Source organism: Chinchilla lanigera, unplaced genomic scaffold, assembly GCF_000276665.1.
Source record: "Chinchilla lanigera isolate Chin_1 unplaced genomic scaffold, ChiLan1.0 scaffold00029, whole genome shotgun sequence".
Lineage (NCBI taxonomy): Eukaryota > Metazoa > Chordata > Mammalia > Rodentia > Chinchillidae > Chinchilla > Chinchilla lanigera.
Genome location: NW_004955430.1, coordinates 6,282,594 through 6,308,909, shown reverse-complemented (window position 1 = coordinate 6,308,909; position 26,316 = coordinate 6,282,594). Strand labels below are relative to the sequence as shown.

At 42.3% G+C, this 26,316-nt stretch overlaps 1 protein-coding gene across 10 annotated transcripts in view; it reads left to right on the top strand.

Annotated features, from left to right (window-relative positions):
- Erc2 (ELKS/RAB6-interacting/CAST family member 2) overlaps nucleotides 1-26,316 on the top strand; it is a 963,719-nt gene continuing 937,403 nt past the window's right edge. For 9 of the 10 annotated variants that reach the window (XR_001234567.1, XM_005387388.2, XM_013515688.1 and 6 more), the window contains exon 1: nucleotides 1-75. The gene's annotated coding sequence lies outside the window, so the exon portion shown is untranslated. Of the gene's footprint in view, nucleotides 76-1,149; nucleotides 1,209-26,316 lie in introns of those variants that run through there. The other variant, XM_013515685.1, reaches the window with a different exon arrangement.

Here is a 26,316-nt window from a genome sequence, read left to right as displayed (position 1 = left end):
GCCTGGGCAGCCCGGGCCAGGGCGCCGCGAGGTTGCACGAATCCATGTGGGACGGCCCCGGCGAGCATCGCAAAGGTGAGACCCGCCGCCGGGCCGGGGCGCCGTGCCGCCCTCGTGCGGGTCCCCTCGCTCGTGGGGCGCTGCAATGCGTTATCTGGGGGAGCTGAGGGCTGAGCCTCCCGCCCCCCGGGCTTCCTTGGGCGGCGGAGGGAGCGGCGGCCTGCCGGCGGATTTGCCTGGATGTGTAAGCCCGGATCGGAACAAGTGCGCGGTTCGCCGGGCGCGCGGGCGCCCTCGCCCCGGGCCCGGCCACCTCCCGCAGCGCCCCTCCGGCGGCCGCCGCGCTGCCGCTCGCCTTTCTTCCCCCGTCCTCCTCTTTCGCCTGGCTTCCCCGCTAGCCTCGAGGGGCGCGGTGCTCGCGGGGGCGGGGGTCGCGCGGAACCCCAAGCGGAACAAAGTGGAGAAAGGAAAGCTTCAGCCCCGGGGCTGAGGTGCCTGGCTGGCTGGGTGGGCTCCAGGGGAGCAGGTTAAAAAAAAAAAAAATCCGTATGAGAGAAGATGAAGCCGGATTTACTGGGGAGGGGACTGGAGCTGATGGGATATGAAGAGGAATACGATTTGAAATTAAACTGGACAACAGTGCTCCTTCCCTTTCCCCATCTCCTAATTATACAAGAAAAGAGGTACTTTAGGAGGGTGTACCTAATTTTTAAAAATTTATTATTACTGTCCCAACCTTTGAAAGATCATTTTAGGACAGTGAAGATTAAGGGCTGCTAGGTGCGGGATAATCAAATAACGCTCGTAAACTCTCCGTTCCGCCCTGCCTTATTTATTTTGTATTAAGGGGTCTCTGTTCTGCTCGCTAGAGAGGGAGGGTCCGCACTGTTAAGGAAGATCGATTTTAGGCGGCTACCTGCCTTTGCTGGGTGAAAGGCAATTTTACTCCCTGAGCGTGAATTGTCAGTTCCCTTTGTGATTGACAGTCACGCCTGCCACTTATGTGGGTGGAACCGGGACCGGTGGAACCCCAAGAGCCAATCAATGCTCCAGAGAGGAGGGCCGCTCCCACTTGTCACTGTTAGTTTCCTGGTTGGCTCTTTAAGTCAGTGGTTTTACTTAACCATTGGTTTCCACCAGGTGTGGGGCTTCAGCTCTGAGGGCAGACAAGTAGGAAGAAAACTCTTCGAAAATGGGCTTAGAAGCAAGTATGTTTGACCTATGTTCTTTTCTCCCCCCACCCTCTCATTCTTTAGTTGTAGTAGTTGAAGATGCTGAGGCCATTGGCTTAAGAATGAAAATGAATCAGTGTAAAGAATGAAGTGTGTGTATATGTATGTGTGTGTGTGTGTGTGTGTGGGAGTGGGAGTGTTGCGGGTTGGAATCGCTCATCTCTTCCTCCAGATTTCAGTCTTCTTTATAAGAGACATTATTTACTGTTGAGCTATTTGGGAAAAGGGTGTGGCATTTTGTCTCCTATGATCACTCTTGTCCTTGTAAAGTCACATTATTTTTGAATGTACAGTACGTGGCTCTTAGCTCTATGGGATGGATTTATAAGGTATTTTTGAAGCAGGCAAATGTGCTGTATTAAGATTAACATGCATAGGAGGTATTTCTTTCGTTTTAATACTGTGACTCAACTTACGGTAGTGAGGGCTGCCTTGTTCTCTTTTGCAGGATGTCACTTTGGAGGTGGTGATGAGGTCAAGCCATGTTCTTTCTGGAGGGTAGAAGAGTTTGCCTTTTTCTAATGTGAGCCATCTTGTAGGTTTGCTTCCCTGCTCTAATAAAAGCATTTCACAATTTTGGGGGGAGGGGGTATGGATAGCGAAGGAATCATGGCTTTCACTAGCAAGAATTTCACGCTTGATGAATCATGGGTGTAGGACCAGTTCCTTCTCAGTTCTCTTCTGGTGAAAGGCTGGTTTTCCAACACCTTTCTTCTTGAATTCATTAGAAAAATTACTAGTTGATCTGGAGAAATATCACCATATAAATACTGTACCTGGATGTGAACATAACACCGTGAATTCAGCATGTCATGCACAGGTTGTGAACCAGAATGCAGTGATTAGGGTGGTCTTCATCTAGAAGCCAGGTCTGTCAAGGCAGTATTATTACAATCACTATTAGCATTATTGCTTTTGCATTTACTAGCACTGCACTGAGTACATGGATTGTGTTTTCTAAACTTTGCAGAACCTGTGAGGTAAGTACTAGTATGACTCCAAGCTTGAGAAATGGAAACTAAAAAATTAAGTACCCTGCCACAGTTCAGTGTGAAAGCAAGTACTTGAGTCACAGTTCGTCTGACTCAGAGCCCATGACCTTGTCATGGCCTTGAATTCAAATTTTTATTGTAGGCCTACACGTTGATTGTCCAGCCTGAAGTGTGGCTTTGCCTGCACGCGCAGAGCTTACCCGGTGGAGAGGTCGCTGCAGTGTTGATGGTTTTTGTATCTGCCTGTTTGCCTTTCCATTTGAAGGCTATTTCTGCCAGTAAGCAAACTTGGCAATTTTGTGTATTATATATTTCTAGTACAGCAGTTTTGGCCCCATGGAAATTTAGGTCTGAACTTGATGAAGACATAAAAGAAGGCAAAACAAAACACAATCCATGCTCTTCTATTTTCTTTCCCACCTGAAATTTCCAGTTATAAAATTTTGAATAGGTCTTGGTTGAATGGACGCTCTTAATGTCAGTGAGTTGGCACTTTCTTCCTGTCCCATTAAGGGATTAGAGTTTCATTTTTTCTTTCACTTACACAGAGGTCCTTTTTCATTAGGGATTTAATATACTTATATTTAAAATTATCCTATTAATAGTATGGCTTTTTTTTTATTCCATTGGAAAAGCTGTGGACATAAGGCTCATCAGTCACATCCCATTGGTGAAGCTCAGTGGTGGAGGCTTGTGCCCAAAGCAAGTTTTCTGAAACATGAGTTAGTGAGTAGTGTCAGAGTAAACTAATTCATCTCAACAGATGTCTTTGACTTGGCTCACACTGACTTTTGTACAATCTGCATCTTAGCCTGTTTTACTTGGATACCCTTTAGCCTTTTAAAAATCAGCTAACAAGTTAACATTTTGACTGTCATAAGGGAGGCCTATTTGTCAGTCAGTAGTTTAATTTTAGCACCGTTATTACTATTCCTTGGTATTTTGTTGTAATTTTAGAAGATAGTAGAACAAACAGAAAACAGAAAAAACACTGATACTCATGATAACCTGGGTCTCATAAATTTAAAACACTTGATCCAAGGGTAGAAATCTTTCGTATACCAAAGGCGAATATTCTTCAGCTTGTTCTTTTTTAGGCAAACAAAAGGAACAAAATGAATGAACATATAAAAATGCTAAAATATATCAGAGAAAGATATATTAATCAACTTTGACAGCATAACAAAACTCTCTGGTTTACAGCAACAGGTCCTTATTATCCTCTTCTTGAGTTTTCAGGCTGATCTAGGTAGGGGGGTTCTTCGCGGGGGGGGGGGGCTCTCCTATCGGGTGCAAGTTGGGTTCTAGTCTGTTCTACACGTGTTTGGAAGCCCAGACTGAAGGAGTAGCAGCTACCTGGCACATTTTCTTCTCATGGCACATCTGTGGAGTCAAGAGCTAAGGCAAAGCAAATAAGCAAATACCACTTCTACTGACAGTCTTTTTGGGACGAAGTCACAATGTCTCTGAGTAAAAGTACCCTGCCTATAGTTGGGAAGAGAATATTTGGTGAATTACAATCCAAATTCCCACAGTGGGTATAAAGTATGGTATTTTTAGAGAATTTTATGATTTTTTCTTTTCATTCTTGGAGAATGCAATCTTTATCCTCTTATGCCTCTACCATTTATTTTTATAACATAATTTACAGTGTTTAACTTTTGCATTTCAAGAACATACCGTATTTAATTCTAGAATGACTGCAAAAGCAGGTATGTATATACTCAGGCATCTTTTTTTGTTTGTTTGTTTGGTTTTTTTGGTACTGGGAATCGAACTCAGGACCTTGCACTTGCCAGGCAGGCATTTGTGCCACTGAGCTATATTCCCAGCCCTTTATACTCATGATTTAGTCAGATTATTAAGGAAATGTGTTTTAAAACCTGTGATATTCCAAGAGGTAATGTTCAGTGCAGTGGTAAAAAGAGTTTTAGTCTGAGGTGGGTCTTGTAATATGGAACTTACTTTAGGAATAGATGGAAACAAAGACTTCTTGGATGAAATGGCATTTGTTTGGATCTTGATGCAGGGAGACTGCTGGAGATACAGATAGAACAGTGCATATAGTAGAAATCTGTAGAGCACAGGTGGGTATAATGAGTTCTTCCGTTTGACCAGAGAGTGAGAAAGGTGAATAACAACAACAACAACAGCAGCAATGACAACAGCAGTAGTATTTACAGCTTACATTTTGTTGAGCAATGAACTATGTAGTAGGCACTATGCTTAGTACTTTCCATCAAATACCTAATTTAATATTGGGGTAGACATTGTTGATTGCTTACCCAACATTCATTCTCTTCTTTCTTATGAAATGAACTTGTTGTCTTTGAGATGGAAATATGCCTACTTCCTCTTCCCAAACTCCCTTGCAACTTAGAATAGCTGTAAGTGGAAACTGTTGGCTGGGGGCTTTCCTGAAGCCTTAATGAAGAGCATACATTTGACTGGTACACTCCAATAGGTTTTGGCCCCTTTCTGCTTCTTGCTCCTGAATACGTAGGTGTAGTACCTGGATTGGCAGAAGCCAACCACGGCAATGAAGATACAACCAATGAGGATAAAGGCTGAAGTCTCGCAGCATCTTGGTATTGATAAATTTCTTCATCCATTGTACCAGCACACATAGCCTTCCCTGTTGCTCCCCTGACCCCAGCGCTGAGGAATGAAACAAGCAAGGTTCTTTGCACTGAGCTACGTCCCCAGCTTATTTTTAAATTTATTATTGTATAGCATCTTGCTAAGTTGCCCAGATTGGGTTCGAACTAGTTTCTTCCTGGCTCAGTCTCCCAGAGCCCTGGGAGTACAGGCTTCCCTTGTATTTCTTATAACATCAAGACAAAACAAAACAAACAAAACCACAAGAACATCTTGTAGATCATACCTGCACACCACTATCTGTTCCTTGCAGCCAAATACCGTCCTCACTGAATCATACTTTCTCAAGAGCCCCTCAAATAGATGATACCATATTTATTTTACAGAGCAGAAATTACAACTCAGAGGAGTCAAGGAACTTGTCTAAGGTCTTACAACTGGTAAGTAGAGGAGATGGGATTCAGAGCAAGGTCATTTTGACTTTGCGGTTCATCATCCAGCCTTCAGCTGAGTGGAATAAGTACCATAGTGAAGATAATGTTGGGAAAGAAGGTTGAAAAGAGAGGCACCTGGTTCCAGGCTAACACATTGAGCTTTGATTCCATGGGCTGGAGAGCAAAAGCCAGAGACTGGAGGGCGGGAGGCCCTTGAGGTATAAGTGTATGACATGCAGTGTGTTACTATGAATGAAGGCAGGGAGAGCTGGGCACAAAGTAGACCTGGGAATATGAGAGGAGAATATAAGTGGGTGAATGGAAATCGTGGTTGGCTGTTAACCTGTAATCTCTTGAGGATAAAAATGAAAGTTTCCCGAAGGTTAGTGTTAACTTTTTATGGCTTCACATTTGCCAGGAAGTAGGGAATGAGTCATGTAGAGAATTGCTAATGGGATATGAATCATTATTTACCACGATAGAGTGGGGATTTCTGCTCATGGTTGGTACCATGTATCGAGCCCTTGATGACCTTGTCTGATGTGATTCTGGCCTGGGTCTGGCTCCACTGAGGCAGCTAAAGGTGGCCGAGATGAGTGATAAAGTCAGAGGATGCCACAGAGGGGCAACAGATTCCATCAGTGGACTTATTTCTGCGTGTCAAATGCTAAACATTTCCGAGCTTTTTTGGGGTGGGTAGCACCTTAACTTTCTCCCCTTAGCCCCACTTAAAAAATCCATGCAAGAAAGGATTCAATTTACGTTACAAGTTTTCACGTTTTTTAGATGAAGACACATTTTTGTTCCTTAAATGAAAGTTTATCTGGACCTTCAGTATATTTATAGAAAAAGCAGAGTTCCTCTGAAAATTCAGAATTCAATTTTATGTTATCTGAGACATCATTATTTTGAGGCCACTGCTCTATAATGTCCCCTATACACCCTCATAGGATCAGGATTACATGAATCTTATAGCTGTATAGATGTTTTGTTTGAGCATCTTCTTTAATAAGCTCCTTTGTTATTCCACAGCTTGTTGTGTCTTCATATTTGTGGCAGAGTCTGTTAATATTCCCCATAGCCACCATTTCTCTCCTCCCAGGCATCTGTTGGAAGTGACTTGCATCACTTCTATGCTAGAACATTTGATTTCCATGGCGCGACCATCCAGTGCTCTCTTTTAAGACTACTGCGATGAGCGTAGAAGCACAGAGCGTCCATCTGCCTGGGTCCCTGGGTCACTAAATGAGCAAAGCTGCCAGTCAACTGGAGTTGGATCTGTAACGTGACTGAGAAATAAACCTTTGTTACTGTAAGCAATCGGATTTTATGACTATTTGTTTCTGCAGCACTTTTTAAAAAAAAAGTTTATCTTTCCTGGTACATCATCTTTGAGCTTGTCCGTTCAACTTTATTTAACTTACCTTTTGGTTGTCATGGGATTGCCCTGATGCCTGGCTCTTACTTTGTGCTTAGGGAGTCAGTGGCACCTACATCAGCTGTCCATGCAGGTTTCTGTACTGAGCCTTTGAATCGGAATATTTACTCTCAATGACATTTGTTTCTATGTTTAAAAAAAAAAGGCTGAAGATATATTTTGTAATGTACTAGAAAAGCCTTTAATGACTGGTTGCTTTTTTTAGGTCAAAGAATCTCTAGCTTGAGGAAGACTGGTTATGAGTATGGTTACGAGTTATCATAACAATGGATACTATTACTAAAGTATGTAGTTACTGATTTTTGAACTATTTATTGTGCATTTATTCTGTGATAGCACTGGGGGCATATAGGTAAGCTATACAAGTTCCTCACTTGGAGTTTATACTCTGGGGTCATGGATAAGTTTGTTCTGTTCTAAAAAGGGCACCTTGGTTTGACCCTTTTACTACATGTTAAGCACTGTGGTGGATGCGTTGTATTATTGTTTTTTTTGTACTGCCTATAAAGGTAGTTATATTATCCCTATTTTATGGATAAAGATATTGAGGCTCAAAGACTTTGATAAGCTGGATGAGGGTGGGAACTTCTGCTTTTTGCTGTATACTGTATCCCCATTGTCTATAGAATGTATAACACATAGTAGATGCTCATTAAATATTTTAAGTGAGTGAAGGAATAAAAGAACTTGCTCAAACCTCTGAATTTAAATCCACATTTGCCTGCTAAGTTATCACCAAAGTAGGTGGCGTGTGTGGCCCTATAACCACAGTGGGCACCACCTCTGAGCCCCACAGTGCCAATGTCCAAAGTCCCAGGATGCACTTGGTTGTCCCACTTTCATAGCCAGGACCAGAGCATCTGTGTGACGCTCTACTTACACAGCCTCAGTCGGGGAAGCCCCAGGCCACTACCTCACTGACTAATTGAGATATAATTAGGCACCCCTCTCTTGGGCTAGTTTAGTTTCTACCCCAGTTGAATTTCCTCAGCACTTGGAGGGCTGATTCCCAAGGCTGGGCTCCTAACCTCCTGGGTACTCCTTTCTCTGTTTACATCTATGAGATTTGTTGCTTTCAAATTCCCTCCCTGTGCTCTTGAACTCATTGACTTTGCCAAGCAGAGTTCGTCTTGGGCAGAGCCCAGGAATTCTCCAGTTGCTGGCACAGAGTGGGCACTCAGTAAAATTAAAAAGAGAGAAAAAGAGAATACAAGAGAAGGCACTTTCAGGAAGGATCCAAGTGATTACTTTTTTCCTAGAAGTCAGTAGTGAGTTTACAACCTCCCTGGATGAGTAGGAGTTGAAAGGACATGTCTGAGATACACTTGTAGATCAAAGGCCAGTAGTAATGTTTATAGGCTTTACACCTGCAGCTTTGCTTTGCCGTGATTTGTTTCTCAAATTCTACATTTTGCTCACTTAATTCGTGTGTGTGTGTATGTGTGTGTGTGTGTGTGTGTGGGGGGGGGTGGTCTGCCTCTGTTACTTCTCTCTTCCTGCCTTACTGTTTTCTACTGCTAAAGGTAGTCCGTATCCCATGATTTCAGGGTATGAGTAAGTTGTAGGCAACAAAGTGCATTTGTCCTAAGTGCATGAGGTGTGAACTATTAATTCAAGGCAACGTCTTAGTGGGTCAGAAGACAAGAGCCTGAATGGTAACTGAGCAATGTGATTGTTCTTTAAGAATACTCCGAAATCCATAAGCAAACCATGAGAGACATTCCTACTAAAATGGTATGAGTAATTGTAGCAAGAAAGAGCAGAGTTTCATAAGAAATTAAACCTGTTGTACACGGTAGCTACTAGTTCTTGTACAGTGAATTTCTGCACAACGAGATGGATATAGTCAGGGTGGGCATTCAATCTCTGTGGTCCTGAGTGATTTTGAGGTCTGGGTGCAGCTGCAGGGGTGGAGAACTCTAAAGATGGAATATGGAACAGTTCCGTGAGGTTGGGCTCGACCTGTGTTCCCTGGTTATTTTTTTTAGTGATACTGGTAGGCATCAAACTCCTACCAAGACGGCTTTCTTGTGCCTTTCTTGTGTGGTTTAAGACAGATTAGTCGTGCTGCCTTCCTGCCAGCTGGCTGCAGCTAGTTGTCATCACCTTGAGGAGCAAGATTGTGGCTGCAGGGACAGGATCCAAGTGCACCGGAGTTGTTGACTCCTTCACATTCTGCTCTCGGGAGAGGGTTTTAGTATCTTCTCTTTCTTTCAGCAGTCTGTGTGTTTCCTTCCCTTCCAGGCTGTGAACTTCCCTCCTACCCGCTCTTGGTTTCCCACTGTGGCTCTTCATCCAGCTTGTTCTCTAAGCCTTGCCCTGAGCGGAAGCAGGAGGTTGGGTGGTGAGCGGGTTGATAGTTTGGCATTCCTGTGGAGTCCACAGAAGTGGGTCCTGTTTGATGTGGGGAGGATATAAAGGCAACTAGGTTTCTGTGACTGCTGCTCGTCGGGCAATTAGCAGGCATGGGCAAACCAGGGAAATTCTTTACCTTGTTCGTTGAAGGTGAGAAAGAACTGCATTTTTATATATAGGCTTCAAATACACTCATGGGCCACCTTGAGTTCGCAACATGAATAGTTGCCTAGAATAACTTCAGAGTAGATTCTTTTGGTTATAGAGATGAACACTGGCTTGAGGTCAAGAGACCTAAGTTCCCTTTCTGTGCTTCCCACTTGCTTTCTCCTTATTTGGAATATCTGATTCTACACCATCTAGGCCAACTTTCTTCAAAGGCCTTTTCCCTAGAGTGATATTTTTACAACAGTTTCCTCATGCAGAGTTTCAACTGAGTAACTATCATTTCTTAGCTATTTTATCCTGGAAAGCAAAAATAGCCTGTATACTTTCATTATGGGTGGAGCTGTTGTATTACATATTCATTGGATGTGTGTGTACTTGATTCATGACAGTCATCTCCTGGGCATCAGGAGGGCTTGATAGAGCAGATGATTGGGCGGGGGCGGGCTCAGGGCTTGTAGCATCTAGTGGAGCACCAGAGAAAGGAACAGGCAGCAGGAAGGGGTGCTTTTATGGGGGTGTATCCAGGCTAGCATGGACGACTTAGGAGGCTTATGGGTACAAGTGGAGTTAGCTGCAGAAGGGAGGGCTTGGATTTTATAATAAACTAATAGAAGGAATAGCATGTGTCCAAGTCTACAGATAAGTGAGAGAATGGGAGACTTGGGGCTTAGAGGGGTAAACGCAGGTGGACCTGTCAAGCCAGAGTTTGGTTTGGTTGAGGGTGGTAGGGGTGGTGGTGGGAGAGGCCAGCAAGAGTGTCAGGGTCTGAGGACCGTGTGAGCGTCAATGATATGGGGCTGGAGCTTAACCTTCAAGAAGCTTCAAGTAGGGGACTGAGACAAACCAAGATTCTGAATTCACTTTTTTTTCACTCTACTTTTGTGGCAATAATTACTTGCTTTTGGTGCTTGTGGGAATGTGGAGCTTGATTTTGGGATGAGGCACTTGACATTAGGAAAAGAGGGTGGTAGAATTACCTGGAAGCCTGTAGATTAAATATGATCTTGGGGATCAAGCAGTGCCCATTGTGATTTCTCTGATCGGTTTGTACAGCTTTACTAACTTCCGAAGATCGTTTTCTAGGTGAGGATGCTCCCGATAGAAATTCTTCAGTACAACTCCATCCCACTTGTAGGTTTTGAGACAGTCTTCAAAAATAGTCCAGGACCAAATAATTTTCAGTGAGTTTTTAGCAAAGCACAGAATATGTGAATCTTCTGTACTTTAAAACTTTGCAAGTGTTTGTGGTTAATGGACAGAATTAAATGGACTTTGTTCAATGAATAGAGGGAAATACTTGGAGTAATTTACAGTGTGCAGCTTTTGAGAATGGCCAGAAAGTTCATGAATGGGAATGTTTAGTTATTCCCCGAAATGTACAAGATTGGGAGTTATGGGTGGGGACACCATTCAATGCCCCATGCACACTGGTTACCTCTGGCTTTACACTTCTGTGCATTATGTGATAATACTCACAAACAGCCTTTCATACGATACTCTTAACTTTTGTGCCTCAGTTTATGAACCAACATATCGAGCTATTATATCAAATATGGTGTGTACCCTACCTGCTGACAAGGCACTTTATTTCAGCAGCATCACCATATTTGTGAGCAGTTTGTATAGCCACTTGAATATTTCTTGAATTTTCATAATCTTATAAGTCAGAACTGGAAAAATGTAGGCAGCGTAGATAGAAGTATGAATCTCACAATGTAACTGGGCTAAAGATGGAAGCCTTCAGACATGCCCAATATGGATGGCATTTAGTCAAATGCTTTGGACTTAATTTGTCCAAATATATATTTGTATGAAATAAGAATGAAGTTAAAGGCCTACATGTGTATGAAATGTTGGAAATAAAGCTTTGGGGATTAAGTTAAAATGAGATATAATTCAGGATTTTATTATTTGCTTTTGGGAACAGCTTTTCAAACATATAAGTCTAGCCAAGTTTTTTTTGTGTAGCTTTTTAAAAAACTACATATTCAGAAAGGCATTTGCTGCAGGAGTAGGGGAGGGACAATGGATTTCTCGTTGGTCTGATGTATTTATTTTTGGTGCTGGGGAATGAACCCAGGGTCTTGCACATTCTGTGCCTGAACTCTACAACTGTTACAACCCCAGTCCTCATCAATCTTGTTTAGGAAGAGTCCACCAGGGTTAGTAACTGATTCCTGTGTTTTCCAGTCAGCATAGGTGATCAGTATGCTGACCACTGTGGGTTCTCTGTATTCTGGCAAGGAAGTAAAGAGAAACCAAAGCAAGTCACGCAACACTTGGTAAAGGGTATATGTCAATGGAATTTCATTATTCCATTGGTTTCCTTTGGTAGAATTGTGTGCTGAGGAACTGGAAAAAAAATGAAAGATACCCTAATCTTTGCCATAAACTTTGGTGATGCTAATGTCGGACTCAGAGGCAAAGAGAGGAAGGGATAAGAATTACAGTTTAGGTCAGTTAACCCTATAATCCTTTAATTCCCTGGGTTAAAAGGGCAGAGGGGTGTTCTGTGGGTCTGGTTGATATCTGGGAAGCTTGTAGAACTTCCTTTGTGGGCGCTGTCAATTTGTAGGCAAGGAATTAAGTTATGTCTTCTGTCTCTTGTAGTTATATGGTGAATGTTAAATCATGGGAGATGTTAATCAGGTAGAAGATGGCAATGAACTGTCTCTTGGATTTCTAATCTCTTCTTAAAACTGCAAGACACAGTTTATCTGCTGTCCAAAAGGCAGGTAATTCTTGGACCAGGTAGTCAAGAAGCTCATATTAAGTACCTATGAGTCAGGCACTGTGCTGACTTCAAGAATCATCTCATTTAGTCTCCACACTAACTCTTTGACCTAAGCATTACCTTTTTTTGGTGAGGAACTTAATGTTCAGAGGCGTTAACCTCTCTTACCTAGTATTACGGCTTGTGTCTAGGTGTCCCCCCAAAGCCTCATGTGGTCATAGGTGGGGCTTTTTCAGAGATGGCTGGATCTAGAATGTGTGGTGCTGGGATCGATTCATGGTGCAGTGCTAGGATCAAGGGCACCAGAATTAGAGGTGTGAGTGCTTCTCACCCTAAGTAGCCCAGATAAAATATAAGGACTAGAAAGGGCTGTGGTCGTCCCTTCTTGCTTTGGTACCTTCTGCCTCCCATGAGCTATTTCTCCTGCCAGTGGCTGTCTGCCATGCCACTCTGGCGTGGAGCCAGCTGGTTATGGACTGAACCCTGTACAAACTGTGAGCTACATAACCTGTCCCCCGTTTAACTTTGGGTGCCGGGTATTTTTTCTCAGGGAGAGAAAAGTAACTAACACACGTGTGCTTCTTAGTTGAGTTTCCCGCAGAAACAGACCCCGAGAAAGTATTCTAGTACAAGTAGTTTATTTGGGAAATACAGGGGACATTGATAGTTGAATGGGATATAAGAAAAGGATGAGAAGATACTATTATTATTACATTATTATTATTATTATTATTTATTAAATAACTTGCTACACTGGCAACTGGAATTTAATCCCAAAAGGAATGGTGGAGAGAATTTGAAATTTAAACAATTTCATGGTCTCACAATGAGGAATAAGGGAGTAGGATGTAACTACTAGCTCATGTATATTATTTTTTATTTTTAAAGTTTATTTTCTTATTGTTGCAAAATATAAATAACAACATTACCATTTTAACATTTTTTTTTCCAGCAGTATTGGGCTGGGGAGATAGCTTAGTGGCACAGTGCCTGCCTGGGAAGTCCAAGGTCCTAAGTTCGATTCCTGGTACCAAACAAAACAAAACAAAGAAGGTTCCTTCTTCCAGCAGTATTCGGGAATGAATCCCGGCCCTCAGGCATGCTAGGCAAGTGCTCTGCCATATCCCCAGCCCCCATTTAAATCATTTTAAAGTCCATAGTTCTGTGACATGTATGTTTACAGTGTTGTATAATTATCACCTCTACCCACCTCCAGAACTTTCTCATTGTCCCAAGCTGAGACTCTACCCATTACTCAGTAACTGCCCTTTCTCATAGGGCCTGGAAACTTCTATTCTGCTCTGTGTCTCTATGAATTTGACTAATCTGGTATCTCATATATGCATTTCCCTATTCTCTTGCTCAGTGGCTGCTCTGTAAGGCAGTAAGGCAAGGATAGGCAGATTGGGGCTGGCATTTTTGATCTCCAGTTTTCCAGGCTAATTATTTTCCAGCTAGGTCTTATTTTTGAGGAAATGGTCAGTCGTATTGTACAGTGTGTGTGTGTGTGTGTGTGTGTGTGTGATTTCACTTAGCATAGAATTCCCAAAATTCATGCACATTGTTGTATAGGTTAGAGTTGTATTCTTATTTTGTCAGTAGTAGCTCACTGTATGTATATGCCACATTTTTGTATTATTCCACACCACTGGACACTTGGTTGTTTCATGGCATGTCTGTTTAGCCCCCTACAGTTAGTTTCCCAGAATTCAAAAGAAGCCTTCAGCCAGAGATACTGCTATTGGTAGTAGAAAGTCCCTTGGAGCACTCTAAAATGTGAGTCAGAGGGACACAGGTAGGTTACTTAGAACATCTTCTCACAAGGTCCCAACCCAAGTAAGTGGAGAAACTGGGATTTGAATCATAATAGTCTGTTCTCCAAATCCCTGTTTTTAACGGTCCTACACTGAGCTGCCTTTATTTGCAAGTGTGATAGTTCTGAGGTCTGAAGATAAATGTGGTATGTTTCTTCTGTTCAAGAAGTTGTAAAGATGTAATCATTGGTGTTGCAAAAGGCACAAGTGAAGATAGTGGCATTGCTCGGTACACCTGGACACTCACAAAGCTCTTGTCAGATGGGGTCATAGGTAGCAAATGCAAGGGTTCCCTTTTTCTTGGATTTGTGTGTGAGGCATTTTTGGGTCAGGCACAACTGGACTCTTCTTGGAGCAATGGTCAGGACATGCACTCGTTCATGTGCTGAATATTAGAGCCATGAGTCCCAACCCGTAGAGCTGTGCAGTCTCAAAGCAGACTATCCTCCTTGGAGCCTTTTCAGTGATGTCCTGTTTGTCAGGAAAGAAGTCAGAGCCCAGGAATGCTGTAGAGAATACATATGGAGGCAGTTAAACTGGTTGCTTACATACATCTGTCTCAAAAGACATCATTTACAAATAATTTGCATCTCTCTGAAGATCTAGGGTGAAATGTTCAGTCCCTGATAGGATAACATTACTAGGTTGGTAATGTAGTAAAAGGAATAAAAAAGTGAGAGAAATCAGTGACAAAATGCTGTCCTATATTTTAACCTAAGTGTTAAATATTTTGTTTTAGCACCATATTTGTGGGGGCAGAATGTATTAGTCAGGTGTTGCTGGGTTGTGCTGACATAACAAATGACCTACAAATCTCTGTGGCTCATTTTTCTCTCTAGCTGGTTGACTTTGGGTCTCTTCCATGTTGTGTTTGTTCAGGGACCCAGGTTAGGGGAGCTCTTCTTGAACAAGCTGTCATGGTATAGGATAAAAAACAATGGTTTACCCCTAAGATGGCTCTTACAACGTCTGTGTGGTTGTGGCCTGTGTCCTGTCTGCTCAAGTTTCATTGGCCTAAACACTGGCCAAACCAGATATCAGTGGAGTCAGAAGGATTCTCCTCCTACAAGTGGGAGACTGTAAGACTGGGTCAGCTAGACAAGGATGGTGGATATTTTGAACAAATAATGCCATTTGCTGCATTAGCTAAAATTTTACTTTCATTTTCAGTTTTTTGCAGCGTTTAAAACCAGTTAGTCATTTCATTTCTTTTTATTTATTTATTTTTTTGGTACCAGGAATCAAACTCACAACCTCACACTTGCCAGGCAGGTGCTGTGCTGCTGAGCTATATCCCTGGCCCCAGCTAATCATGTCAGACTCATTGCAAGATGTTTAATATCATTATCCCTGTTTAACTCATAAAGAGGCAGCATATTGTATCAAAAGATTTAAGAAGGCAGCTCAATGTGTCTGTGGTCACTGGTGATGATGATGATGATGGCTGTTGTGCTGAGTACTTACTAAGCCTCAGGCACTGTGTTCAGCACTTCCACTTTCTCTGATTTAATCATTGCTCTCTTCATTTTTTTAAAAGTAGCTGTTGCTACACCTGAGGCCATTGTTATTTACTAATACACTGAGACTTAGAAAGTTCATTAACTTGTTCAAAGTTGAACAGATACTAAGTGCAAAATTCAGGATTCGCATCCAGTGGATATATAATCCCTTAACTAAGGTTTCTCAAACTTGGGTGAAATCTTCTTTAAAGAAAATTTCTCGGGGCTGGGGATTTAGCTCAGCGGCAAAAGCGCCTGCCTGGCAAGCGCAAGGTCGTGAGTTCGGTTCCCGGTACCAGAGAAAAACCAAAAAAAAAAAAAAAAAAAATTTCTCGTAGAAGCTCAGGGTTGACTTAGATTATTTTATTGTAATGATGCTTCAATTGTATAAATGTAAAGTTGGTGAGGTGTTTTTTAAACAGCTCTTATACTTTCTTTCATAAAGCCTAAGTCAATTTAGAATCTATTACTAGATTAAATTAATAACATTGATTTAACTGCATTAACTAAATTGCTGCTTGTAACTAGAATATGATGCTGATTATTCTGGGTGTGTTCTTTGGCAGTCAGCTGGTCTACCCTGCTGTGCCAGAGTGAGGACTCAGTTCTCCATCATACCCACAGTATTCAGCCTCTGGGAAACTTTGATTCATGCTGAGAGCTTGGCATCCCTCCCCTCTCACTCAGTGGGAACACGTCATTTAGGCTTCCCAGTTCATCATCTTTCCCTTCTCACTGACCCACAATGGGTCCTTAGGGTGTGGCTTGGTGCTCAAGCTCATTGGGCATGTGAGCTGTGATGATCAAAAATATCCTTACATTCTTTTTTTTCACATAACTGAAATAAGAATAATCCTTATGTCCAAATGAGATTTGTAAATTCTTTAACAGATACGAGTATGAATCTGCCCTTTTCCCCATTCCCAATTCTTACCTTTTAATTCTTTTTAATTTTAATTTTTTTTTTTTAAATTGGGAATTGAACTCAGGACCTTGCACTTGCCAAGTAGGTGCTGTGCCACTGAGCTACATCCCTGGCCCGTTTCTTACCTTTTTAAAAAATTTGGATATTCTCATCTGTCGCTGTATTCTATATCTTTCCTTGCTAGAACTCTCTCCATCTGAGAGAGCAATTATCATTGTCAAAGAAGCCCTCATCTGTTTCCAGTGTTCAGAGCAGGTGGCAGCCTTGGACAATTAGAATTGTTAATGTAAACCAAATAAGGGTCTGCGACCTCCTTTTAAATGAAGGGATTTGGGTCTTTTGCATGTTAGAAAACACAGTACAGATTTGCTTTTTAGAATATTTGTTACGTAGATTTAAACTATATCCCTTAATTTCCCTTTTCATTTATTTTTCTGTTGCATAAGCTTACTGTTACCCTTTTGTGGGTGAGAGATTACCTCGGTTATTTGATAACTTCACTCTCCGTGACTGTAATTTCAGTTTTTAAACAGGTTTCTGAGAACCAGTCAGCTTTGTGCACTTGATCCTTGCACAGACCCGGATGTACCTTTTCCCTGGTTTTCAGCTGTAATCTTGAGAGGCTTCAGATACAGGCCATAACATCGGTCCTTTCTCTTCTCAAACGCATCAATGAATTCCTGCCTTTGAAATCTGCACATTTAGGCCGTTCTCTACCTCCTGCTGTTGGTTGTGGTCTTTTTTTTCTTTATTTAAATGCCTTACAATCACTGCAAAAATTTTTCCATGTGTATGTGATTATGTGTATATTCTTTTCTGGTAAAAGCTATTTGGACATAATCCTCATATGTTATTATAAATGTAGAAAAATTTTGTGTGATTGGATTTTAGGGGCAAGGGGATAGAGCTGACATTCTTCTACCTTTCTGTCATTTTCTCTGGAACATTTATTGACAGATTGAAGATTTTTTTAGTTTAAGACCCAGTAATTCCAGAATATTCTTGTTTTGTAAGAATATTACAGCTAAAACTTCGCCAATTGACATTTCATGTTTGCAGATTAAAGGAAATGCACAGCTGTTTTAAAAACAAACCTAAAAACCTTAGTTATTTATCTCTTCAGTGCAACCGGTTTAATTGTTGCATTTAGGAGACTTTATGAGCAGTGAATAATTTGTTATAATCAGCATATTAACCATAACTGTTGTTTAAATATTATTCATCCTGTCATTATTATTTTTACTGTTTATTTTTAGGATTTTGCTATATTTTAACTTGTAGATTTAGTTGTGTGCTAGATAATAGTGTGTTCTTTTAACAAAGGTTTTAGGTGTTTCAGATTTTAAACTGAATACCTTGAAATAAATGGATAAAGAGTTTGAAATGTAAGCAGTGGAAATAACTGCTGGGAAAGGGAGCTAATACTTGTGTATACGGAGCCCTTACCTTGTAGCATGGAGTATAGTCAGCATGTTCACTCAAGCATGTTGCCATAGAATACAAGCCAAGGCAGCCGAACATGTAATCATGCTAAATTTGCACATGGAAAACAATAATTACAAAATGAGTTTGGGGGAACTAAGGAGAGAACAGTGGTGTGTGCATAGGTATATCTGAGTTACACAGAGCTTTTTGGAGAATGACAGGAAAGTATTCTAAAAAATCTCTGAAAGTCAAGCTGCAGTGCCCCCCAGTCATATCTTGATGGCATTTAAAGATTAAGTAGTTTATCGTTGGTATTTTCAATATCTACAGACACATAACTATATTAGTCATTCTCCCATTGCTGAGACACACTACCTAACACCGCAGCTTGAGGAGGAGAGGCTTATTTTGGCTTGCGGTTGTCAGAGGGTTCAGTCTGTGGTTGGTTGGCTCTAAAGCAGAGGGAAGGTGCCCAATTCTTGGCAGCCAAAAATCAGAGAAGTGAGAAGTCAGGGATAAGCATATACCTTCCAGGTCGTGCGCCTAATGATGCATCCCTTCTGATCAGGTCCCACCTCTCGACACATGAACCTTTTGGGACATTTTAGATCTAAACCATAACGATAACATTGTGGCCTATGGATGTCTCCAGTTTTAAAATAATGGTTGATGTCTTATGCTTTTTTCTTTTCTTTTCTTTTTTTTTTTTTGAGGTACAGTGTATTGAAACCAGGGCTTTCACATGGAACTATATCCTCAGCCCTTTGGTTGATTGATTAATTGGTCTTGCTAAGTCACTGAATTGTCTGGGTTGGGTTCAAACTTGTGAATCTCCTACCTCAGCCTCCCAGAATGCTGGAATTACAGGTGTGTGCTTCTTATCCATTTTTGAATAACAGGTTGACTTTGACCCAAGATAGTCTGATAAGGCTGAATTTAGTGAACTGAGAGGATTCTAAGATAACTTGGATGTTTGAAACCAAGAGTGGGGCTGGGGATATAGCTCAGGGGCACAAGTGCCTGCTTGGCAAGCACAAGGTCCTGAGTTCAATTCCCAGTACTGAAAACAAAGCAAAACAAAAAGAACCTGAAAACTAAGGGTGGGGCTTATCAAGGTTAGCTTTTATTGAACATTAGAGCTGGACATTGTGCTTTCCACTTTTCCTGTATCATCTAATGTAATAGTTACCAAATTCCTGTGAGAATAGCTGTTGTTATCCACATTTTACAGATGAGTTAAATGAGGCCAGGGAAGTGAAATAATTTGCTTAATATCTGATTTTGAAGTCCTTCCTTTTCTTAAAATTGCTGTCTCTCCTCTCGTGCTATAATTACAAAATTGTCTTGTAACTTCCATGAAAGTGATTTCAATGACATGATGTCTTGGTTACTTTTCTCTTGCTGAGACAAAATGCCTGACACCAAAATTAAAGAGGGAAAGGTTTATTAAACTCACAGTTCATGGAGGGTTTAGTCCATAATCAGCTGGCTCCAAGGCAGCGTTGCATGACACAGGGGCAGCAGTTCAAGACAGCAGAAGACAGCAAAAGCAGCAAGAGCAAAAGGGGCGGGAGGCAAACCTCTTCTCCTCCCTTATGTTGTATGCAGGCTGCCTGCCCTTGGGTGGGTGTAGCACTCACACCTTCTCCATGCTCTTCTCTTGCCCAGGCTCAGGATGTTTACAAAGTGATGACCCTGGCCCCCTGCTGAGCCACTTAATTACACTTCTAAACTTCTCAGGTTGACACAGCGGACAACATCCTAGAGCAGTAAGGGCGCGTCCTCTACACCCTAGGTAGTAGAACTGCTGAGTGACTTAATTAAGCTTCTAGACTTCTCCAGTTGACACAGTACATCACCCATAACACATGATGCAAAGGTGTGATACTAAAGCATCATCTTCATTCTTGAACATATTCAGAGGTTGTTTTGTTTAGCTCCTGGGTCCTTAGGTTGGGCAAGACGAGCCCTGCACTGAGCCTCATGCTTTTGAGGGCCCATTCTGTGACTGCATCTTTGTCATCTGGGTTGTCCAACTGCAGGTGCCCACCTGGAGCCTGTGCCTAACACAGGCTCTGGGTATCCATGGCCTGCAATTTTCCTGTCTAAAGGACCCTGAGTTGTCCTCCAGAGTTTGCCAGGACCGTCCTTCTGAGCACAAAACCAGCCACCCATAAGCCTAGGCCTGCTGAGGAGCATCTATTTAGGAGTTTATAGACAAGGTGTCAGCAGACTACTACCTGTGGGCTAACTCCAACTACCACCTGTTTTTGTGAAGCTTTATTGGAACACAGCCGTGCCTATTTGGTTGTAGGTCCTCTATAGCTGCTTTTATGCTGAAATGGCAGAGTTGAGTGTCACAGAGCAAATGGCCACAGAACCTGAAATATATTACCATTTGGCCTTGCTGGGTGTATCTAGAGATAGCCTAGCATGTGCACTCGTCCTGGGCCCCACAATGTTAGACTGTTAAAAGCTGGGGTTTGGCATGGGTGTTTACAGTAGGAGAGGAAAGGAGAACCCAGTGAGTAACTACACAAATTAATATGAAACCACAAGGTGTGCAGGTGCTTTCGGGTCATGTATAGACTACTGAACGAGGCTTTGGGGATGGCGATGTTATTCTAAATCCTGATTGCTGCTGTGTAGTCAGGTGTGTGCACATAAAAGTGAACCGATCTGTAACATTGAGACTTATCTTTATCCTATATGTGTTACGTTTTCATTAAAAGTTTATAAAAATAAAAGATGATCCGTCACTGGGCTTCCACTGCGGTAGAAGTGAAGAGGGTAGTTATAAATCCCACGCCCAAACCTAGGGACTGATTGCATCTGCCTGATTGCATTTGCTGCCACGAGGTGTCGCTGTTGAGGCCGATTTTCTTCACGGGGAAAGCGGCTGTGGGTCCTGTAGAGCTGTTGTCTGCACCGCATGGTCCTGCGAAGGACGGCCGTTCCAAGCTCAGACGGAAGAGTGCCATGAGTGGGGTATCGCCTGTGATTGACGCCCCCCCCCCTTTCTTTGGTGTTTATGGTCTGTGTGAGAAGACCATCATGAAGGCTGGAAGAGACACAATAATGAATAAGGTCCTCGCTTTTTCAGAGGTGTCAGATAAGGCAGATCCTACACTGTCTCTCAGAGCCCCTTCAGCAGGATGGAACCCAGCTGCCCTTAGCAGAAACCGCCTTGAAAATACACCCTCCAATGACTTCCTTCTCCTCTAGGGCCAAATGATCTTCTCAGCGTTTCTCTGGATTACTTCCTGCGTGGACCACCTGCAGCCTCATTCCAGTCCCAGCTGGTGGGGAGCCCCGTCCATGAACACCCTCCCAGATTCTAGCCCCGTGCTCAGTGTATGGCCCACTGTACACAGTGTGGTAGATCACCAGAGACGCCCAGCGTGGCCCACGTCCTTTATCCAGAGGGGCCTCACTTGTGCGCTTTCGTCCTCAGCCTGGACTCTCTCATGTCTTGAATCCTTACGCATTTCTGGTAACTCTATACCTTGATTGCAGTCATTTTCACTCCTTCCCACGGATCTCAGTGACTGAGTCCTGGGTACCAGGGACTGGGGTGTCCGTGACTTCTCTGAGAGAAGTCCTCAGGATCCTTATACATAGAGATATCTGTCCTCAAAAGTTTTGCATTTTGCAAACCAAGTAGGGGTAGCTTTGAGCGAGTTACCAAAGGGTTTCTTTCACCTTCATTAGAACCCATGCATCCTATTTTAGCATAAACAAGATGACCCTTGGCAGGCAGACAAAGTCAAATACACACACACACACACACACACACACACAGAGATGCACACCACACACACCACACACAAATATGTTTTTAGGGACTGTAACTAAGGAATCTGAGTTGGACGGGGTAGACCTTGTAGAAGGCAGGCTTTAAGATGCTGTGATCTCCATGATAAGTAGGAATTAGCCCTGTAAAGAGAAGAGCATATGTGAAGTCTCAGAAACAGGAGGGGATTTTATAGATTTGAAGACCAAAAAGGAGACCCAGTCATAGTGCAGGAGGGTGATGAGAGAGGAGGCTGAAATTGTTGGAAGGAGTCGTATCCTGGAGAGGCTCTGGCCATGAGAAGGCTTTTGGTCTTGTGTCCTGAGCATTGGAAAGCTGCGAAGGGCTTGAAGTGGGTAAGGGAGTGTCTTAGTTATTTTTCTCTTGTTGCTGAGACAAAATACCTGACACCCAAAGTTAAAGGAGGAAAGGCTTATTTGGCTTAGGTGTGGAAGTGTCAGTCCATGATCAGCTGGCATGGCAGAGGGCAGCAGTGCATGGTGATGGGAGACAGCAAAAGCAGCGAGAGCAGAAAGGGGGAGCAAGCCTCTTTTCCTCCATTATACTGCATGCAGACCGCCCGGGTGCAGCACTCACATCAGCTCCATGCCCTCCTCTTGCACAGCTCAGGGTATGTACAAAGTGAGGACCTGGCCCCTGGCTGGGTCACTTAGTTAAATTTTTATACTTCTCAAATTGACACAATGAATCAACCATAACAGGGTGACATTGTGTGATCACAGTTGCATCTTAATCAAGGAACTGGAACAGAATAGAGGATGTTAAGAGAAGAGAGATGATTTAGGAGGGTCTGGGATGACATGTAAGAATCATACTGGTGAAGTGGGGTGGTCATACTAAATGGGGCAACAGGGGTACAGGTTCAAGGGAGATTTTGGAGGTGGAATGAACAGAGTTTGGTAATGGACTTCAAGTGGAAAGTGAAGGAGAATGAATTCTTTTTTAGATCTTTTGTGGGGTAGAAGTGATAAAAATGGAACTGCCTGTAGGGCCAAGCATGGGAAGAGGAAATCAGACCAAGTATAAGGCGATAGGGCGTGGAGGGGACTGTGGCAACGTGATGGGAGTCTGCCTTGTCTTGAGGGGCAGTGTTGCTTGGCTCCAACCCGCCAATCCTTGGAGGAGAGCAGGCCTCACACTGTCAGGCTTCCAGACTTTTCAGGAGAAACTAAGACTTGCATTTTAATGGGAACTGTCTGTATTTGTCTATGTTGACAACTGGATCAAAATTCTACACATCAGTATGCTAGCCATATATAACATCTCTGCAAGCAGCATCTGGCTCCTAGGCAGCTGGTTCTTGCTGGAGTTCTGTTCTACAGCATGTCTTCCTCTAGGAAACTTTTTAGAGTTAATATAGTCTATGACATAGAATTTATAAAAGTTGGGGAGGCTGATCAGAAAAAGAGAGAGGTATTTTAAGTTGCCTAGATCTGGGGAGATACTGATGATCTCAGCTCACACGCTCTGTCAGCAGGGCCCAGGTGGTGGACTGAGTCTGAGATCTGTGGAAATAAACTTAACCTAATTTAGAGCAGATAGCAGGAAGTGCTTTTGTCTTAAAATAGACCATTCCAGACCATGATAGTCTGAGATACTTAGGTAGACGGGAATCAAAGTTCTCTTCAGCTTTTATCCCCTGAGATTTCAGTTCGAGAGTCCTTCAACCCTTGAAGGAAGTGAGTACATGAGTATATATTTTATTTATGAATCCATACGCAATTAGAGAAGGCGTTCTCACAGGTTCATTAAACCATCTTTTACTTTGTTGGAACTTTAAACAGAACGTATCCTTGGGCTTCAAATTTTATTCATGAGGTGCTTTTTTTTTTTCTCTCCCAGTACGGGGAATTGAACTCAGGGCCTTGCACTTGCCAGGCAGGTGCTGTGCCGCTGAGCTACATCCCTGGCCTTCATGAAGTGCTTTTAAAGTAAAAGGTGTTGTACCACTGATTTCTTTGGTGTTGTAATTTTTTTGATGTCAGCAACATTTGTCCATTTCCATGTGCATTTGTTCTAACTAATAATTTATCATTTCTTAGTGTTACAATATATGCACAACAGTTATTTTTAAAAGTTTATGAGAAAACCCAGTGATGGAACCTATCTTTGTTTCATGATAATATTTAAAACAGTGAGATCATACCTGCTACCTTATTTCCTAAGATGCGTTTTTTTTTTGTCTTTTTGAGACAGTGTCTCGCTATGCAGTTCAGGCTGAACTTGAGCTCACTTTCTAGCCCATACTGGCCTTGAACTTGCAACGATCCTCCTACCTCAGCCTCCCGAGTGCTGGGATTACAGGTGTGCGCCACCACACCCCGCTCTATTTCTTTATTTTATTTTTATTCTTTTGGTACTGGGAATTGAACTCAGGATCTTGTCCTTGCCAGGCTGGCGCTTATGCCACTGAACTATACCCCCAGTCCTCCTAAGATGCATTTATAGGTGGGTGGAAAACTTTAAAAACTTGTTTTTGGAGTCAGTAGTGGGAAGAGGAGACATTATTACATTATTCATTGCTGAATAAAGTTGATCTTTTTGCTCTTTCTCGGGGGCTTGTTTTAGAGAATTAGAAAAAAATGAGAGACAAGGAAAAAGTGGAGACAAGAAATTAGGAGAACACAACCAAAAAAAGCCTGAGTGTCAAAGCAAGTGCCTTAAAATACACCAGGGAGTTAAACACAGCTGGGCAGAGGCTGGGGCGTGTGAATGAGTCAGGAAACAGGTAGGGATCACGAGGCTTAGGGGGACGTGACTGTGGGAACCTGCCTTTGGCTCACCTGGTCAGCTGGACCTTTACGTGTATGAAATCCACATCATTCTCTGCGCAGCACCTTTAAGGGTGACAGGGTGATTGCTCTTTGCTTTTTATAAATTTGGCAGAGGTTCATTCCCAAATAATATGTTTGGCCTAGGTTGGTAATTAAGATATATTGTTAAGAAATAGCTGTATAGCAGTGAGGAAATTATTGTTGCCACTTTGACGGCTTCCAAACTTCTTCTTTGAGAAGTTCCGGGGAAGTGTACATAACCTCCCTTGTCCAGTGTGGTCTTGGTGGATAGACACGCGCTCGTTTGCTCAGCTGCTTAGTGCCGGCGGCTGATAGCTGACTTGAGTTCCCTTTGACATTCTGGTTTCCTTATTGAGGTGTGAAAAAGAAATAGAGAAAATACGTATTTCTTTGCTTACGGGGGTAAAACTGAAACCAGCTATTATTTTTATTTTCTATATTTTGTGTTAGAGGTCAGCTCTGATTATTTTTGGTGTTGGTGGTCATGATGGGATCAGTGGTGTGTTCTCGTCCTTCATATAGAACCTAGTTCCTGCTGACATCTCTCCCGTAAACTCTGTTGGGTTGAGAGGAAGAAAACTGTGTGTAGCGTGTAAATTTCCCGTAGACGGAAGCTGTGTCTTATCTCAGCTGCTTCTCCATTCTTAGGATTCAATACTGAGAATTAAGCTGATGCTTAAAAAATACTTATTGCATGAATAAATGGGAGTGTTTTGTGAAAAGTTTTCAGGTATCTTGAAGGAGAAATGGTTGACTTATCAAATAAGCTTGGGAAAAATTATATACTCGATTTTGGAATAGTCATGATACATGTTACTGCCCTAACATCTCTGAAACTGCTAGATATAAGAGTGAAAATCCTACCAGCTTTGTTTACTCAGACATTTACTAAAATGTTCAGGAGGCACTGACTGTAAGCAGAGCTAGAGTGGCACAATATTGGTGCTTAAAAAGTAGCCTTTAAGGTATATTTACTAAATGTGGCATATGCCTAAGTCCTGACAGGCTGTGGAGAAAGCATGTCAAGGCTAAGGATGTGAGTATAAATGGTTTCATTTTGACCTTGTAATTCTACTTCTAGCATTTTATCCTAGGGGTTGTAATAAGGGCATTATCAGTCAGAATATTAGTCAAATACTATAAAACTTTATCAATCATAATAGAAGTATGACATTTATACTTAAAGAGATAACCTAAATGTCTCATAATGGATGACTGGTTATACAGATGATTACCTAACCACCAACAAAACATTAAGTGACTGTTTCAGGTCTTCTCCTGTTTAACAAAAATACCTGAATCTCTCCGGCTTTCTTTTTTTTTTTTGGTTTTTCTCTGGTACTGGGAATCAAACTCACAACCTTGTGCTTGCCAGGCAGGCACTTTGCCACTGAGCTAAATCCCCAGCGCCCCCCTCTGGCTTTCAAACAACAATTTCTTATTTCTCACCACTCTGTAGTTGATTGGTGGTCCTGATATTACATACATGTAGTGTTAGAGTGTCACTCATGTGGCTGAGTTTAGCTGGCATTTGCGCCATGCTGGAGGGTTTAGGATGGCTTGCTTAACTAGTCTGGTGTCCTGGTGCTGGCTGGGGTATTTTGGTTCTCCTTTGTGTGGCCTTTGTTTGTGGTCTCTAACCTTCTAGGACCTTTCTCATTGGCTTGTCTTTCCAGCAGGGTGGGTTGGACTTCCTTATATCGTAGCTGCCAAGTTTTAAGAGACAAAAAGAGAAACTGCCAGTCTTCTTTAGGGATGGGTGAGGGCTACAACAGTGTCACATCTGCTTCGTGTATTGGTCTAAACAGGTCACAAGTCTAGGCCAGATTCAAGAAGGGAAATATATTCCTTAACGGAAGGAAAGACAAAAGTTTAAAATAAGGGAAGGAATTTTTGGTGGCTATCTTGGAATCTCATGGTAGCCACTGAAAATCATGATTTAGCTGGGTGTGACACATGCCTGTAATCCGGGCATGCTGGGAGACCGAGGCAGAAGGATCTCAAGTTCAAGCCTAGCATGGGAAACCTAGCAACTTAGTGAGATCCTGTTTCAAAATAATAAACATAAAAAAAAAAAAAAAAAAAGAGCAAAT